Below are 20,806 nucleotides of genomic sequence, written 5' to 3'. Positions count from 1 at the left end.
GTTTGGCATGTGGGTGTCAAGTTTGTAGTTTGCCACAATTTGGCAGTGGCCATTCATGCAAGTAGACAGTTGGTTACTTGTCATGCCCACAAGGAGTGCTGTACAGTAATTGCAGCATAGCTGATATATAACATAGCTGCTTTCACATGTGGTGCTGCCATTTGCAGGGTGGGAAATGTCTGTGACTGGACTGCAATATGAGGTGGTGGGAGGCTGTATGTAACACATTTTGGGTCTGGGCTGATCACAAGAGACTGACCCATGGGTTGCAGGAATGGGAACAGGATTGAGAAGCCAGCAGAATACAACTTTGGGTGCTGTGGGTAGGCTTTCGGGTATGACGTCCTACATTTAAGGCTGCGATTAGAGGTAGTCGTAGCACTGCTGAAGGATGTGGTTGACCTATTCAAGAACAGAGCAAACCAGAAAGAGCTCAAAAGATGGTATAAACAGTTTTCTGTTGTGTTTTATATGCTCTGCACTTCAGTCAATTATAGGTGAGTGGTCTCTTTCCTTTATTTTAAGTATTATTTCACCCAAGAATTTCCATTTTTGTTGTACACAGCGAATTTGGGTATGTTCTGTACCATTCCCTTTTACCTTTGTTATTGTCATTCTTTACTTATCTACAGCTACTTTATCCATTTCGTTCTGCTTAAGTTTCCTCTTCTGTACAACACCTCCTTCAAAACAGACTGCCCATTCTCTGTTGCACAATTTGAACACCCACTGTGGTAATGACCCACTAGGCCAATATGTGCTGTACTATAACTCCCTGCTCTCATGGCAATGGCCCTTTTTCAAACATTTCATCTCAGTGATATTTTTAACACATTTTCCACCAGTGACTCATGCTGCCCAACTTGACTGTTAGCTGATTGCACATATTTGTTTACTAATGCATTGCACCATTGAGCATAATTTTTTTGTCACATATTTCAATCTGCCATTGAATGTATTTATTTATTTACTTACATGTCTAGTTCTGTAGGATCAAATTGAGTAGCAAATCTCCAAAGTCATGGAATGTGTCAGTACATGAAATTACTAGATAAAAGTAATAACAAATAATATAAAATGTTTATGAACCCAAAAGAGTCAAGCCATAAGTTTATGTAAACACAATCAACAATATAATATACAAATCAGTGTAACTTTTCAAGGAACTCCTTGACAGAATAGAAGGAGTGACCTATGAGGACACCCTTCAGTTTCAGTTTGAAGGTGTGAGCATTACTGCTAAGATTTTTGAATTCTTGTGGTAGCTTATTGAAAATGGATGCAGCAGTATATAGCACACCCTTCTGCACAAGAGTTAAAGAAGTGGGATCCAAATGCAGATTTGTATTTCTGCCTCATATTAACTGAGTGAAAGCTGCTAATTCTGATATTGTTAACAAGAAATGACAGTAAAGAATATATACGCTGAGGGGCCAATGTCAGACTACCAGACTAGTGAACAGGGTTCAACTAGAGGTTCACGAACTTACACCACTTATTGCCCGAACTGCCCATTTCTGAGCCAAAAATATTCTTTGAGAATCGGAAGAGTTACCCTAAAATAAAATATCGTGTGACATAATCGAATAAAAATAAGCAAAGTAGACTAACTTTTGTGCTGCATGATCACTTACTCCAGATACCGCTCAAATAGTAAAAATGTTAGCATTAAGTCTTTGAACAAGATCCTGAATGTGGATTTTTCATGACAGTTTACTGTCTATCTGAACACCTAGTTATTTGATCTGTTCAGTTTCACTAATAATATTACCAGTCTGTGAAGCTAAAACATCAGGTTTTGTTGAATTGTGTGTTAGAAATCTTAAAAACTGAGACTTACTGTGATTTAGCGTTAATTTATTTTCTACTAAGCGTGAACTTATGTCATGAACTGCACTATTTGAAACTTAGCCAGTGTTGCACACTATATCATTTACTACCAAGCTAGTGTCATCAACAGACAGAAGTATTTTAGAATTACCTGTAATACTAGAGGACATGTCATTTATATAAATAAGGAACAAGAGTGGTCCCAACATTGGGGAACTCCTCCCCCCCCCCCCCCCCCCCCCCCCGTCCCTGCCCACCATTTGACTGTACTTCACATCACAGCTATTCTCAACATCGTGAACAATGACCTTTTGCTGTCTGTTGTTAAAGTAAGAGGTGAACCAATTGTGAGCTACTCCCCGTTTTCCATAATGGTCCAACTTCTGGGGCAATATTTTGTGATCACCACAAGCAAATGCCCTATTTAAATCGAAAAATATTCCTGGAATTTGAAACCTTTTGTTTAATCCATAAAACAGAATATAGCATTTTCAGTTGTTAAACCACTTTTAAAGCCGAACTGTTCATTTAATAGCAAATTATGTGATATAAAATGATCAATTATCCTTATATACCTTAGCAAACACTGATGTCATCATAGAAATACTTCTAAAATTGTCTACATTACCCTTTCTCCCCTTTTATAAAGCAGCTTTACTACTGAGTACTTTAATTGTTTAGGAAACTGGCCATTCTTAAAGGAAAAATTACAAATATGGCTAGATACAGGGCTAACATTTGTAGCACAGTACTTTCATATTCTGCTAGGCACTCCATCATATCCATGAGAGTCATTAGTCTTCAATGATTTAATAAGTGACTCAATCTCCCCCTTGTCAGTATCACAGAATAGTATTTCAGACATCAGTCTCGAGAAGGCATTTTCCAAGAGAGTTATATGATCCCTGTAGAAACAAAGTTTTCATTTAATTCACCAGCAGTGCTCAGAAAATGACTGTTAAATACCGTACATATATCTGACTTATCAGTAACAGAAAACAAACTAATTTGATATCATCAACCTTATGCTTCCTTCACAACTAACCATATGGTTTTAATTTTATCCTGAGAATTAGCTATTCTATTTACATACCACATGCTCTTTGCCTTCATAATAACATTTTTAAACACCTTACAGTACTGAAACTTCCTGGCAGATTAAAACTGTGTGCCCGACCAAGACTCGAACTCGGGACCTTTGCCTTTCGCGGGCAAGTGCTCTACCACCTGAGCTACCGAAGCACGACTCACGCCCGGTACTCACAGCTTTACTTCTGCCAGTATCTCGTCTCCTACCTTCCAAACTTTACAGAAGCTCTCCTGCGAACCTGGCAGAACTAGCACTCCTGAAAGAATGGATATAGCGGAGACATGGCTTAGCCACAGCCTGGGGGATGTTTCCAGAATGAGATTTTCACTCTGCAGTGGAGTGTGCGCTGATATGAAACTTCCTGGCAGATTAAAACTGTGTGCCCGACCGAGACTCGAACTCGGGACCTTTGCCTTTCGCGGGCAAGTGCTCTACCACCTGAGCTACCGAAGCACGACTCACGCCCGGTACTCACAGCTTTACTTCTGCCAGTATCTCGTCTCCTACCTTCCAAACTTTACAGAAGCTCTCCTGCGAACTCAGCAGAACTAGCACTCCTGAAAGAATGGATAAGAATGGATAGTGCTAGTTCTGCGAGGTTGACAGGAATGGGGGAAAGAAATACAGTAGAAGAAGAACGGGTAGCTCTGAGGGATGGAGTAGTGAAGGCAGCAGAGGATCAAGTAGGTAAAAAGATGAGGGCTACTAGAAATCCTTGGGTAACAGAAGAAATATTGAATTTAATTGATGAAAGGAGAAAATATAAAAACGCAGTAAATGAAGCAGGCAAAAGGGAATACAAATGTCTCAAAAATGAGATCGACAGGAAGTGCAAAATGGCTAAGCAGGGGTGGCTAGAGGACAAATGTAAGGCTGTAGAGGCTTATCTCACTAGGGGTAAGATAGATACTGCCTACAGGAAAATTAAAGAGACCTTTGGAGAAAAGAGAGCCACTTGTATGAATATCAAGAGCTCAGATGGAAACCAAATTCTAAGCAAAGAAGGGAAAGCAGAAAGGTGGAGGGAGTATATAGAGAGTCTATACAAGGGCGATGTACTTGAGGACAATATTATGGAAATGGAAGAGGATGTAGATGAAGATGAAATGAGAGATACAATACTGCGTGAAGAGCTTGACAGAGCACTGAAAGACCTGAGTCGAAATAAGGCCCCGGGAGTAGACAACATTCCATTGGAACTACTGACGGCCTTGGGAGAGCCAGTCCTGACAAAACTCTACCATCTGGTGAGCAAGATGTGAGAGACAGGCGAAATACCCTCAGACTTCAAGAAGAATATAGCAATTCCAATCCCAAAGAAAGCAGGAGTTGACAGATGTGAAAATTACCGAACTATCAGTTTAATAAGTCACAGCTGCAAAATACTAACGCGAATTCTTTACAGATGAATGGAAAAACTGGTAGAAGCCAACCTCGGCGTAGATCAGTTTGGATTCCGCAGAAATGTTGGAACACATGAGGCAATACTGACCCTACGACACATCTTAGAAAATAGATTAAGGAAAGGCAGACCTACATTTCGTGCATTTGTAGACTTAGAGAAAGCTTTTGACAACGTTGACTGGAATACTCTCTTTCAAATTCTAAAGGTGGCAGGGGTAAAATACAGGGAGCGAAAGGCTATTTACAATTTGTACAGAAACCAGATGGCAGTTATAAGATTCGAGGGGCATGAGAGGGAAGCAGCAGTTGGGAAGGGAGTGAGACAGGGTTGTAGCCTGACCCTGATGTTATTCAATCTGTATATTGAGCAAGCAGTAAATGAAACAAAAGAAAAATTCAGAGTAGGTATTAAAGTCCATGGAGAAGAAATAAAAACGTTGAGGTTCGCTGATGACATTGTAATTCTGTCAGAGACAGCAAAGGACTTGGAAGAGCAGTTGAACGGAGTGGACAGCGTCTTGAAAGGAGGATATAAGATGAACATCAACAAAAGCAAAACGAGGATAATGGAATGTAGTCGAATTAAGTCGGGTGATGCTGAGGGAATTAGATTAGGAAATGAGGCACTTAAAGTAGTAAAGGAGTTTTGCTACTTGGGGAGCAAACTAACTGATGATGGTCGAAGTAGAGAGGATATAAAAGGTAGACTGGCAATGGCAAGAAAAGCGTTTCTGAAGAAGAGAAATTTGTTAACATCGAGTACAGATTTAAGTGTCAGGAAGTCGTTACTGAAAGAATTTGTATGGAGCATAGCCATGTATGGAAGTGAAACATGGATGATAAATAGTTTGGACAAGAAGAGAATAGAAGCTTTCAAAATGTGGTGCTACAGAAGAATGCTGAAGATTAGATGGGTAGATCACATAACTAATGAGGAGGTATTGAATAGAATTGGTGAGAAGAGGAGTTTGTGGAACAACTTGATGAGAAGAAGGGACCGGTTGGTAGGACATGTTCTGAGGCATCAAGGGATCACAAATTTAGCATTGGAGGGCAGCATGGAGGGTAAAAATTGTAGAGGGGGACCAAGAGATGAATACACTAAGCAGATTCAGAAGGATGTAGGTTGCAGTAAGTACTGGGAGATGAAGAAGCTTGCACAGGATAGGGTAGCATGGAGGGCTGCATCAAACCAGTCTCAGGACTGAAGACAACAACAACAACAACAACAATTGATAGTTGGCACTCTTGAATAATGGTGTGTTCCAAGCATAGTTTAAAACAGAAAGCTTGACGGAAATACAGCTACATCTATAGTGTTCAGTGGCAGCCAGGAGTGACTAGTTGCTTCCTGGTCTCAGTATCATGATGTAACAGTTGTAGGTATTGCAGTATCTGGCTGGGACTGACTGGATGTAGTGCAATAGTCCCATTTCATATGTTTATTGTGGTGTATAAATCATATTCACATTCAAGTCCATTAAAATTGTAGCTGATTTCGTTAAACAGTTGCTTATGGTGGCTAGTATAGCTAGTTGCTGGTTAACATGGGTGGTACAGCTGCTCATTCTTCCCAGGTTACTGTGTTTAATTCTTCCCAGAGTGAAGTGTAGGTTGTTATGATCTTCTTATATCCTCCTTCAACTGTCTCAGTCACTGACCTAAAGTGGTTAGTAACTGTATCAGTTACTGTGATGAATAGTATCCAGTTTGTAACCACTAAGTTAAAATTACCTCGGTCTTTTTCTCTTCAAGTTGTATTCTGGGGAGAACAGCAGACCTTGTAATCTATTAACTTTCCAAATGTACCAGTGGTTGGATGCCTCTAAGCTGTGACTAACACCTAACTATAATATATCGTCTGTTCGAAGGAACTTTGAGCTACTTAAGCCATTGTTTCTCAGAACCAAGAGCTGGCTGAAACTTGAAGCAGAAACCACTGAAAAATTTAGTGGGACATGGAACATGTGTTTAAAAGATGGATTAGATTGCAAGCCTTAGGAAGGGGTTTTTCATTGCAATTGACAAAAATATCATCTACCAAAGTCCAAATTGAGTCTGATTGTGAAGTTACCTGGATGTATGTAACAAGTCTAGGTGAACTCAAGTTAATTACCACTTGTTTTTATTGGCCACCTGATTCTGCTGTGACAGTTTTAGAATCATTCAAGGAAAGCCTACACAAAGTAGTGTGGAGATACCCAGATGATGTAACATTTGTTGAAGGTGACTTTAACCTACTGTAAATGTTGTGTGACTAGAGCCTCCCGTCGGGTAGACTGTTCGCTGGGTGTGTATACACTGGGACATCTGTGGGTTCACTGCAGGTGGTATGGACAGGCATTCTTGTAAAGTACTTTCAAACACATTTGCTGAAAACTGTCTTAAGCAGCTACTTTGACAGACCCTATGCAATGGAAATACTTTACACCTTGTAGCTTCAAGCTTATTGACAGTGTCAACATAGAAATGAATTATTAATCATGATGTCATCATAGCAACAATGGTTACTACAATTAATAAATCCACCAAGAAGGCTGGGGGAGTATTTTTGCTTGAAAGAGCATATAAAACTGTTGTTAGCATCCTGATGATACAATGAACAAACACATTTAGTTCCATTATGATGGGTGTAGGGGTAGTGTATCTGATTAGTAATGAAAACATCCTTGTTCCCGTGTTCAAACTCGGCCACTGCTTAAATTTTGAATAAAAATCATCACAATGGTGGCCAGAAACTGCCTGTATAAGAAGTCACCCTCGTTCTGCCATGGCCCTGTCAAAGAGGGTGAAGGAGTGGACAGAGGTCCGGCATACTCTCGCCCTTGGGGTGGGAAACTAACCTTAAAATGCATAAGAATCAGCTATCATCAACAGCACGAGAATACAGAAGGCAATGGAAACCACTTCATTACAGACACATAATGTATATCTGCAGAACACGTGACTTTTAATTGAAAGTGTCATGATGATGTCTCCTTTGGCAAAAGATTCCAGACTAGTCCCCCATTTGGATTTCCGGGAGGGGCTACCAATAGGAAGGTGACCATGACAAAAAGATTGAATAATCAATGAATGGATAATGTTCTATGAGTCATGGCATGGAATGTAAGAAGTTTGAAAATGGTTGGTAAGCTAGAAAATCTGAAAAGGGAAATGCTAAGGCTCAATCTAGATGTAGAAACTAGATATAGTGGGCACCAGTGAAGTGGAATGGAAACAACACAAAGATTTTTGGTCGGACGAGTATAGGGTAATATCAACAGCAGCAGAAAATGACATAAGAGTAGGATTTGTTACGAATAGGAAAGTGGGGCAGAGAGCAAATTACTGTGAACAGTTAAGTTACAGGGTTGTTCTCATCAGAATTGACAGGAAAGCAACATTGACACAATAGTTCAGGTATACATTTTGACAGTGCAAGCAGAAGATGAAGAGGTAGAGAAGGTATATGAGGATATTGAACATGTAATTCATTATGTAAAGGGATATAAAAATCTAATAGTCATGGGGGATAGGAATGCAGTTGTAGAGGAAGGAACAGAAGGAAGGGTTATGGGGGAATGCAGGTTTGCCAGTGGGAATGAGAGGGGAGAAAGACAAAGTGAGTTCTGAAATAACTTTCAGATGGTAACAGCAGATACTCTGTTCAAGAATCACAGGACAACAACATATACTTGGCAAAGGCCAGGTGATACAGGAAGATTTCATTAGATTACATCAAGGTCAGGCAGAGTTTCCGAAAGCAGATATTGGATTGTAAAGCATACCCAGGGAAAATACAGACTCAGATTACATTTTGGTTATGATGGAGAGAAGGTTGAATTTTAAGAGACTAGTCAGGAAGAATCAATGTGCAAAGTAATGGGATACAGAATGAAGAGATATGCTTGAAGTTCTCTGAGGCTATAGATACTATGACAGTGACTACCTCAGTAGACAGTTCAGCTGAAGAGGAATGGACATCTGTAAAAAGGACAATCACAAAACTTGGAGAGAAAAACGTAGGTACAAGGAATATAACTGTGAAGAAATCATGCGTAACAGAAGACATATTTCAGCTGATCGACAAAAGAAGTAAGTACACAAACATTCAGGGAAAATCAGGAATACAGAAATACAAGTAATTTAGGAATGAAATAGACAGGAAGTGCAGGGAAGCTAAGGCGAAATGGCTAACTCAGATATGAAAAGAAATCAAAAAAGAAATGAATGGTGGAAGGACTGACTCAGCATATAGAAAAATCAAAACAGACTTCAGTGAAATTAAAAGCACTGGTGGTAACATTAAGAATGCAATGGGAATTCCACTGTTAAATGCACAGGAGAGGTCAGACAGGTGGAAATAGTGCGTTGAGGGTCTTTATGAGAGGGAGGACTTATCTGACGATGTGTTAGAAGAAAAATCAGGAGTCAGTAGGAAAGAGAAGGGATCCAGTATCAAAGTCAGAATTTGGAAGTGCTTTGGAAGACTTAAAATCAAATAAGGCACAAGGGATAGATAACATTCCATTGGAATTTCTAAAATCATTGGGGGCACGATTATTCACGTTAGTGTGTAGAATGTATGAAATGGCGATATACCATCACACTTTTGGAAAAACATCATCTATACATTTCTCACGTCTGTAAGAGCCTACAAGTGTGAGAATTATTGCACAATCAGCTTAACAGTTCGTGCATCCAAATTGCTGGCAGAAATAATATATAAAGAATGGAAAAGAATCTTAAGGATGATGACCAGTTTGGTTTTAGGAAAGGTAAAAGCACTAGAGAAGCAATTCTGAAGTTGCTTTTGATAATGGAAGCAAGACTGAAGAAAAATAAAGACATGTTCAAAAGATTTCTCAATCTGCAGAAAGTGTTTGACATTGTAAAATGGTGCAAGATGTTTGAAATTCTGAGAAAAGTAGGGTTAAGCTATACGGAAAGATGAGTAATGTTTGTAGATAAAAGGCATTGTCCCAACTGACTGACTCACTCTCTCACTGACTCCTCACACAGCCCAAACCACTAAGGATATAAACTTGAAATCTGCAGAGAGTGTTGATCTTACATTATAGGCATCATTTAAGGGGTGATTTTTCGATATTCCTTCCCTAAGGGGATAAAATGGGGGATGAAGGGTTTGTTGCTAATAAGACAATTTTGAAGCCAGAACAACAATAAATGATAAGTCAGATAATAAAAAAAATGTGTGTCCAGCATTTTTGGAAATTCAAGCACTAACAGGGTAATATAGTGGGTGAAAGTTTTTTGAAAATAAATCATTATTAAAGAACTACTAAAGCATTTTTAGAGCCACATCTATGAAAATTGGTATTTGACTTCTCGGTCAGAAATAATTTAAAAAGAAATTTAATTGATTTTGGAAATTCAACCCCTGGGGGTGGAATAAGGGATGAAAATTTTTTAAGAAAATATTTCGTTACATTAAAAAAATTTTAAATCTAAATCTATGGAAACTAGTATTTCAGTTCTTGTTTAAACATAAAGAAATATGTGTTAGAGAATGAAAGTTCCTATGGAAATATCACACAAAACACAAAAGACATGACCAACAAAAACCTGGAACTCTAGCTACCACAATCACTTTTTGGTCAGAAGTACATTTGGAAAAGACAATGCTTCTATGGACTTAATTAATGTGAAAAGTTTAGAAGGTTTTGCAAATTGTGAAGAATCTGTGTAGGCCACAGAATCCATGCAGGTGAAGCAGTGGGCATGCTAAGCTAGTATACAATATGTAGAAGAGCCAAGAGAGAACCATAAGAGTCGAAGAGCCAGATTAAAAAGGGTGTAAGACAGGAATGTAGTCTTTTGCCCTTGCCATTCAGTCTATACAGTGAAGAAGCAATGACAGAAATATAAGAAAGGTTCAAGAGTGGGATTAAATTGAAGGTGGAAGAATACCAATGTTAAGATTTGCTATGTCACTGATATCCTCAGTGGAAGTGAAGAAGAATTGCAGGATGTGTTGAATGGAACAACATTACCTTCTTTTGGTCAAGTTGTGCCACAAATTTTTAGTTTCCCCAATTCTACTCAGTATTTCCTCATTAATTACGTGATCGATCCATCTAATGTTCAGCAATCTTCTTAGCACCACATTTTGAAAGCCTCTATGCCCTTTTTATCTGAACTGTTTATCTTTCATGTTTGACTTCCATACATGGCTACATTCCAGACAAATACATTCAGAAAAGACTTCCTAATACTTAAATCTATGTTCGATATTAACAGATTTCCCATCTTCAAACATGCTTTTCTTGCCATTGCCCGTTTACATTTTACATGCTCTACTTTGGCCATTGTCAGCTATTTTGCTGCCCAAACAGCGACACTCATTTTCTACTTTAAGCATCTCGTTTCCTAATCTGATTCCCTTAGCATCAACTGACTTAATTCGACAAAATTCTATTATCCTTGTTTTGCTTTTTTGACGTTCATCTTATATTCTGCTTTCAAAATACTGTCCATTATATTCAACTGCTCTTCCAAGACCTTTGCTCTCTCTGACAGAATTACAATGTTATCGGCAAACCTCAAATTTTTATGTCTTCTCCCTGGACTTTGATTCCTACTCCAGATTTTTCTTTGGTTTCCTTTACTGCTTGTCCAGTGAACAGATTGAATAACATTGGGGATAAGCTACAACTCTGCCTCACTCCCTTCTCAACCACTGCTTCCCTTTCATGGCCCTTGACTCTTATTACTGCTGTCTGGCTTCTATACAGGTTGTTAATAGCCTTTTTCTCCCTGTGTTTTACCCCTGCTGCCTTCAGAATTTAAAAGAGTGTATTCCAGTCAACATTCTCAAAGCTTTCTCTAAGTCTAAAAATGCTATAAATGTAGGTTTGCCTGTACTTAGTCTGTCTTCTAAGATGAGCCGTAGCGCAAATACAGCCTTGCATGTTCCGACATTGCTCCAGAATTCAAACTGAACTACTTTGAGGTCTGTTTCTACCAGTTCTTGGAGAAGATCAGACAAGCGCCGGTGAAAAGAGCGTTCCTGGTCAAGATAAGTCTACTAGTGTTAAATACAGGTCTTAATTTGAGGAAGAACTTTCAAAGAATTTGTGTTTGGAGCACAGCACTGTACAGCAGTGAGACATGGACTGTCGGAAAACCAGAACAAAAGAGGACAGAAGCATTTGAGATGTGGTGCTACAGAAGAATGATGAACATTGGGTGGACTGATAAGGTAAGGAATGAGGTAGTTCTCCAGTGAATCACCAAGGAAAGGAGTGTATGGAAAACACTCACAAGAAGAAGGGATAGGATGATAGGACATCTGTTAAGACATTGGGGAATATCTTCCATGGTATTAGAGAGAGCTGTGGAGGGTAAAAACTGTACAGGAAGGTAGAGACTAATATGTCCAGTAAATAACTGAGGATGTAGGCTGCAAGTGCTACTTACAAGGGAACCTCCCCATCGCACCCCCCTCAGATTTAGTTATAAGTTGGCACAGTGGATAGGCCTTCAAAAACTGAACACAGATCAATTGAGAAAACAGGAGGAAGTTGTATGGAACTGTGAAAAAATAAGCAAAATATACAAACTGAGTAGTTCAGGGGAAGATAGGCAACATCAAGGCCACTGGGACCGCAGGAGCGCCGTGGTCTCGTGGTAACGTGAGCAGCTGCGGAACGAAAGGTCCTTGGTTCAAATCTTCCATCGAGTGAAAACTTTAATTTTTTATTTTCAGTTCATGTGACAAACTCTTATGTTTTCATCACTTTTTTGGGAGTGATTATCACAACCACAAGAAAACCTAAATCGGGCAAGGTAGAAGAATCTTTTTACCCATTCGCCAAGTGTACAAGTTAGGTGGGTCGACAACATATTCCTGAAACCATCCTTGTAACCATTGATGCCACGTCCTTATACACAAATATTCCGCACGTCCAGGGCCTCGCTGCGATGGAGCATTTCCTTTAATGCCGATCACCTGCCACCCTACCTAAAACCTCTTTCCTCATCACCTTAGCCAGCTTCATCCTGACCCACAACTTCTTCACTTTTGAGGGCCAGACATACCAACAATTAAAGGGAACGGCCATGGGCACCAGGATGGTCCCCTCGTACGCCAACCTATTCATGGGTCGCTTAGAGGAAGCCTTCTTGGTTACCCAAGTCTGCCAACCCAAAGTTTGGTACAGATTTATTGATGACGTCTTCATGATCTGGACTCACAGTGAAGAAGAACTCCAGAATTTCCTCTCCAACCTCAACTCCTTTGGTTCCATCAGTTTCACCTGGTCCTACTCCAAATCCCATGCCACTTTCCTTGACGTTGACCTCCACCTGTCCAATGGCCAACTTCACACGTCCGTCCACATCAAACCCACCAACAAGCAACAGTACCTCCATTATGACAGCTGCCACCCATTCCACATCAAACGGTCCCTTCCCTACAGCCTAGGTCTTCGTGGCAAACGAATCTGCTCCAGTCCGGAATCCCTGAATCATTACACCAACAACCTGAAAACAGCTTTCGCATCCCGCAACTACCCTCCCGACCTGGTACAGAAGCAAATAACCAGAGCCACTTCCTCGTCCCCTCAAACCCAGAATCCCCCACAGAAGAACCACAAAAGTGCCCCACTTGTGACAGGATACTTTCCGGGACTGGACCAGACTCTGAATGTGGCTCTCCAGCAGGGATACGACTTCCTCAAATCCTGCCCTGAAATGAGATCCATCCTTCATGAAATCCTCCCCACTCCGCCAAGAGTGTCTTTCCGCCGTCCACCTAACCTTCGTAACCTGTTAGTTCATCCCTACGAAATTCCCAAACCACCTTCCCTACCCTCTGGCTCCTATCCTTGTAACCGCCCCCGATGCAAAACCTGTCCCATGCACCCTCCCACCACCACCTACTCCAGTCCTGTAACCCGAAAGGTGTACACGATCAGAGGCAGAGCCACGTGTGAAAGCACCCACGTGATTTACCAACTGACCTGCCTACACTGTGATGCATTCTATGTGGGAATGACCAGCAACAAACTGTCCATTCGCATGAATGGACACAGGCAGACAGTGTTTGTTGGTAATGAGGATCACCCTGTGGCTAAACATGCCTTGGTGCACAGCCAGCACATCTTGGCACAGTGTTACACCGTCCAGGTTATCTGGATACTTCCCACCAACACCAACCTATCCGAACTCCGGAGATGGGAACTTGCCCTTCAGTATATCCTCTCTTCTCATCATCCGCCAGGCCTCAATCTCCGCTAATTTCAAGTTGCCGCCACTCATACCTCACCTGTCTTTCAACAACTTCTTTGCCTCTACACTTCTGCCTCGACTGACATCTCTGCCCAAACTCTTTGTCTTTAAATATGTCTGCTTGTGTCTGTATGTGTGGATGGATATGTGCGTGTGTGCGAGTGTATACCTGTCCTTTTTCCCCCTAAGGTAAGTCTTTCCGCTCCCGGGATTGGAATGACTCCTTACCCTCTCCCTTAAAACCCACTTCCTTTCGTCTTCCCCTCTCCTTCCCTCTTTCCTGATGAGGCAACAGTTTGTTGCGAAAGCTTGAATTTTGTGTGTATGTTTGTGTTTGTTTGTGTGTCTATCGACCTGCCAGCGCTTTTGTTCGGTAAGTCACCTCATCTTTGTTTTTATATATAATTATTCCTGTCATGTGACGCATATGCCGTCACCAGTGTCGTATACAATATATCAGATGTGTTTTCCTGTGAAGGATTCGGTTGACCTATGACCTTGCGATCAAATGTTTTCGGTTCCGATTGGAGAGGCACGTCCTTTCGTCTACTAATCGCACGGTTTTGCGATGCGGTCGCAAAACACAGACACTAAACTTATTACAGTGAACAGAGACGTCAATGAACGAACGGACAGATAATAACTATGCAAAAATAAAGAAAGTAAAATTTTCACTTGTGGGAAGACTTGAACCAAGGACCTCTCCTTCTGCAGCTGCTCACGCTACCACGGGACCCTGGCGCTTCTGAGCCCACACTCTCCTTGAAGTTGCCTATGTGCACCATGGACTACTCAGTTTGTATATTTTGCTTATTTTTTCACAGTTCCACACAACTTCTTCCTGTTTTCTCAATTGATCTGTGTTCAGTTTATCAAGGTCTATCCACTGTGCCAACTTTTAACTAAATCTGAGGGGGGTGCGATGGGGAGGTTCCCTTGTTAAAGAATAACAGATTGGCACAGGAGAGGAATGCATGGCAGACAGCATCAAACCTTCCAGAAAACTGACACAAAAAAAAGATGGACATAAAAGTAGTATGGACAAAGTTTAAACAAATTGCAAATCACATTCCGGAGAACTGTGTGTCAAGCAAATGGATTAAAGAAAGAAATAAACCACAATGGTTTAATAACAAAATTCGAAAATTGCTGGGGAAGCAGAGACTGTTGCATTCTCCGCCCAAAAAAAAAACGCGCAGATGATGATGACATGAACAAGTTATTAGAAATTGGTGCACCTGTAAAAATGATCAATGAGCAAAACAGGCAACTACTCTTAGTCATACCTCAGCAAAATATCTTTTCGAAAACCTGGGAAAATTCTGTTCCTATGTAAAATTGCTAAGTGGGTCGAAGCCTTCTATCCAGTAACTCACTGACAAGTGTGGTATGGTAATAGAAGACAGCAAAAGGAATGCAAAAGTTTTAAATTTCACATTTAAGAAAACATTACCACAAGAGGATCATACTAACCTACCATTATTTGACTATTGTACAAACTCCTATATGAAAGATATAGTAACAGGCATCCCTGGTGTAGAGAAGCAATTGAAAGAGCGGAAACAAATAAGCTGTCAGGTCCAGATGGAATCTCAGTTTGGTTTTACAGAGAATACCTTATTGCAATGGCTCCTTAGTTACTTAGCATTGATGAAGAATCTCTCACTCAGTGCAAACTCCCAACAAAATGGAAAAAAGCTGATGTGACTCCTGTATATAAGAAGGGTAGAAGAATGGACCTGCAAAATTATGGACCAATATCTTTAACATGTTTGCTGCAGAATTCTTCAATGCATTCTGAGTCTGAACATAATACACTAATGGCCATTAAAATTGGTACACCAAGAAGAAATGCAGATAATAAACAGGTATTCATTGGACAAATATATTATACTAGAACTGACATGTGATTACATTTTCACACAATTTGGGTGCATAGATCCTGAGAAATCAGTACCCAGAACAACCACCTCTGGCTGTAATAATGGCTTTGATAGTCCTGGGTATTGCGTCAAACAGTGCTCGGATGGCGTGTACTGGTACAGCTGCCCATGCAGCTTCAACATGATACCACAGTTCATCAGGAGTAGTGACTGGCGTATTGTGATGAGCCAGTTGCTTGGCCACCATTGACCAGATGTTTTCAATTGGTGAGAGATCTGGAGAATGTGCTGGCCAGGGCAGCAGTCAAACATTTTCTGTATCCAGAAAGGCCCGTACAGGACCTGCAACATGCAGTCGTGCAATGTCCTGCTGAAATGTAGGGTTTCGCAGAGATTGAATGAAGGGTAGAGCCACGGGTCGTAACACATCTGAAATGTAACGTCCACCGTTCAAAGTGCCGTCAATGTGAACAAGAGGTGACCGAAACGTGTAACCAATGGCACCCCATACCATCACGCCGGGTGATAAGCCAGTATGGCGATGACGAATACACACTTCCAATGTGCGTTCACCGCGATGTCGCCAAACACGGATGCGACCATCATGATGCTGTAAACAGAACCTGGATTCATCTGAAAAAATGAAGTTCTGCCATTCGTGCACCCAGGTTCGTCGTTGAGTACACCATCGCAGGCTCTCCTGTCTGTGATTCAGCGTCAAGGGTAACCGCAGCTATGGTCTCCGAGCCGACAGTCCATGCTGCTGCAAACATCGTCCAACTGTTCGTGCAGATGGTTGTTGTCTTGCAAACGTCCCAATCTCTTGACTCAGGGATCGAGACGTGGCTGCACGATCTGTTAAAGCCATGCAGATAAGATGCCTGTCACCTTGACTGCTAGTGATACGAGGCCATTGGGATCCAGCATGGTGTTCTCTATTATCCTCCTGAATCCACCGATTCCATATTCTGCTAACAGTCATTGGATCTCGACCAACGCGAACAGCAATGTCGCGATACGATAAACCGCAATCGCAATAGGCTACAATCCGACCTTTATCAAAGTTGGAAACATGATGGTACACATTTCTCCTCGTTACAAGCGGCATCACAACAACGTTTCACCAGGCAACACCGGTCAACTGCTGTTTGTTTACAAGAAATCGGTTGGAAACTTTCCTCACGTCAGCACGTTGTAGGTGCCGCCACCGGCGCCAACCTTGTGTGAATGCTCTGAAAAGCTGATCATTTGGACATCACAGCATCTTCTTCCTGTCGGTTAAATTTCGCGTCTGTAGCACATCATCTTCGTGGTGTAGCAATTTTAATGGCCAGTAGTGTAAATTTCTGAGAGACAGAATAGCTTCTGTCCACAAACCAGCGTGGATTTAGAAAGCATCACTCACGTGTATCTCCGATTGCCCTTTTCTCACATTATTCTGCAAACCCTGGATAACAGGCAATAGGCAGAGTCCATATTCCTAGATTTGTGGAAAGCATTTGACATGGTGTCCCATTTGACACAATGCTCCACTGCAGACTGTTAACAAAGGTACAAGCAACTGGGATGGGTTCCTAGACGAGTCAGGGGTTCAAAGATTACTTAAGTAATAGAACCCAGTATTTTGTCCATGATGGCGAGCATTCATCAGAGACAAGTGTATTGTCAGGAGTGCCCCACGGATTTGCAACAAAATAGCAGCTTGCTGAGAAAAATGTAAGGTAATGCAGATGAGTAGGAAAAAACAATCCAGTAATACAGCATTAGTAGTGTTCTGCTCATACAGTCACTTCCATTAAATATCTAAGCACAATGCTCCAAAGCAATATGAAATGGCACAAGCACAGATGGAAGGCAAATGGTTCACTTCAGTTTCTTAAGAGAATTTTAGGAAAGTGTGGTTCATCTGTGAAGGAGACTGTGCGTAGAACACTAGTGCAATCAATTCTTGGGTACTGCTCCAATTTTTGGGAATCCCACATCAGATTAAAGGAAGATGTCAAAGCATTTCAGAGGGTTGCTACTAGATTTATCACCAGTAGGTCTGGCGAACACACATTATTTTGCAGAACTCTATTAGGGTAATTTAGAGAACTGTTATTTGTAGGTGACCGCTGAACAATTATACTTACTGCAGTCAACATACATTCTGCATCAGAACCATGAAGACAAGATACAAAAAATTTGAGCTGGAGGCATACAGGCAGTCATTTTTCCATTGCTCTATTTGCAAGGGGAACAGGAAAGCAAGTGACTAGTAAGTATATGGTACCCTCCGCCAAGTACCATATGGTGGCTTGCAAAGCATGTGTTTAAATGTAAATGTTGTCAGCTCTCAAGCTGAGTTCTACTATACGCAAATAATTTACACTCTTACAGACAGTGGAAAATATCTGTACATATGTTACGGTGTCACAGTTCAGTCCGGCAGTGGACGTGAGTTACGATGAGCTGGAGTCAGCAGATGGGATGCAGCCAAGGCTCATCATTATCCACTAGCATTAAATTATTGTTATGGCCTTCTGTAAATGTAATTAAAGGAATACTTAAACTGACTGGAATAGTGGGTTTTATCTCAACAGTTACATTAGGCTGATGTATCCACTGCTGCACTAGGTCTTCAATTTTCCTTTACTTACCTTACTGAACATTTTAGTCACACAAGAGAACCTTGGTTTCTGGAGTGAATTCAAGTTCTTTATTGTATCATAGTAGTTTCCATACCTTATCTTATCTTATAGTTGTACCCTCCACATCGGTGATGTAATAGCTGTCATTTGTTTGTATGTTTGTGCATAGTCATTGTAGTTATGGCTGCAGCTCTGTTTTTTGTAAAACCTTACGAAGATTGCATGCATTTTCAAAGCAGAACTCTTGCTGACAAATGCATTGTGCACGGAATCCTCTCTCATGTTTTATCTGTAAAATGTTAAATATCAGGATTCTGTTTGTGCAGCATGTTTACATCTACCTATATTCTGCAAGCCACCGTGTGAAATGTGGTGGAATGTAACTTTTGCCGCTACTAGTCTTTTCCTTCCTGCTTCACTCTCAAACAGAGCAAGTATAATTTACTTATTTAGTTCTCTCTCTCTCTCTTTCCCCTTTTTGTAGCTAATGTGCACCAGTCTGGATGTCCACAATCAATAAAATTTTTAAAATCTGCTTCAACTTCATGAATTAATTTCATAGCTTCAGCAATATTTATATGCTGCAACCTAGTTTACACATGTTCTTGTCGTTTGATGCTGAACTTCTTGTCGTGAACTAAGATGGAGTGTAACATGATGACAAACTGACTCCTCAGTGTAGCATCAGATGATACAGTGTGTATTTACTTGTCATGTCAAATCTTGGTACAGTTTCAAGCTTTTAACGAAATCCTTTATCATCCGTGTCTCGGGAACAACTGAATGTCATGGCTGCTGTTCTGATAGCCATATATAGCCCACAGACTGTATGTGATTGATCGGTGTACATTGTCATAAAGTCATGCTGCCAGAAATTACATCAATACCTGTGCTAGTGGTGCCACTGATCGTAGCAATGTAAAAAATTCAGCACATTTCTCTTTTCAGCTTTGATGATGACGACGACGACGTTTGGTTTGTGGGGTGCTCAACTGCGCCGTCATCAGCTCCCATACAAATTCCCCATCTGTACACAGTCCAACCTAGCCACTTTCACAAATGATGATGGAATGATGAGGACAACACAAACACCCAGTCCCTGGGCAGAGAAAATCCCCAACCCAGACGGGAATGAAACCCAGGACCCCGTAATCCAGATGTAGTAACACTCACTTCCAAGCACTACTACGGTAGTAGCCACTGTCCCGATTGAAATTGTTCTCACATACTCTAATTTCCACAGCTTCATTTGTAACAGCATTCCAGTGCTTAGAAACCTGTTATAAGGTTTAAGTTTCCTCAAACATTATTCTCAGTTTATTTGTGAGACTGTGTCCAGCTACTGCTTATTTCTCAAGTTCTTGATTTTTAATGTGCCTTTGGTATTACACACAGAGGCTAGTAACAGTATGGATAGGCTAACCAATGTAGTTGCTCCTGCACTCATCACAAATCTTATAAATTATAGGGACCGTGAGTGTCTAATCAGGCACAGCATCTCTTATCTTGTCCTATGCTTCTACATACTTTGATGTTATCAAAGAAGCAATGGAAATTAGAAAGTATGAGAACAGTTTTAATTGGAGCTGTGCCTATAGTCTTAGTAGTGAGTGGAAGTGTGCTCTTAATGCCGAGAAGAGAAATTAGCTGGATTGTTTACACTCCTATGAGAGCACTGACCCCACCAGCGCATACACACACACACACACACACACACACACACACACACACTCTCTCTCTCTCTCTCTCTCTCTCTCTCTCTCTCTCTCTCTCTGAGAGCATGGCTTAATGACAATGTACATTTGGTCATTCAGAAGCCTTCTAGGGCTATAAATGGTTACAACAGCAGCAACCACAACAGTTGGTTGTTCCTGACGAAGATGATGTAGGATTTCACAGAGAGCTGGAAACTGTACCAAGATGTGTCGCAAGTGAACTTCATAACACCGTGGACTGATGCAATATATCCATTGTGGGTGTTACAGGTGCAGCCCTCTAGCTGCCATTTTTTAACCTATGGAACAGGAAGAGAAGTGATTGGTACTACTTTCTTGCCGCTAACTGCAATCACTGTTGCTAGGAACTGAGCTGCCCACTACCATTTCTGCACGTAATTACTTTTGGAAAGTGACAAAGTCATTGATCATTTCAGAAGATTTCCTCAGACTGCTTCATTCCTAACTGATTCAGTTCAGACCAGTTATCTTCACATATGTCTACACTGTTCTGTTTGAAAACATTCAGCTTTCCCAATTCCTTTCTTAGGTCATCTTTACTTTTGCCCACTGTTACAGTTCACAAGATAAAGCCTCGCATAACAAAGACAGAAAAAGAGACTTTTCATCTGTTTGACATTACATGCACTGCTTTTTTTTTCTTTCACTTTTTTTTTAAAACATATTTTTGTGTCATGGAAATATGAATATTTGCATTTATTCTCCTTTGGAGAGGATTTTTTTTGTTCATTTCTACAGACAAGGCAGCTACAGTATTAACACATAACTAAAAAAATATTAATCAGTCACTGATTAATAAAAACTAAGATGTATGTTTATTAAGCTACTTCCTTACAAGACTGACAATTCACACTTAGTCTTTAATGAGTTCTACAAAGAGTCATGTTAAAAGCTTCATAGAGTGGATTTATAATGCAAGAAACACTGGAGAACAAACATACTGCAACAGTTTTTGGAGGATATTATTATGGTAACAATACAGTCAAGAGAGGATTTTTG

This window comes from Schistocerca americana, chromosome 1 (assembly GCF_021461395.2).
Source record: "Schistocerca americana isolate TAMUIC-IGC-003095 chromosome 1, iqSchAmer2.1, whole genome shotgun sequence".
NCBI lineage: Eukaryota > Metazoa > Arthropoda > Insecta > Orthoptera > Acrididae > Schistocerca > Schistocerca americana.
This window is presented reverse-complemented; position numbering follows the sequence as displayed.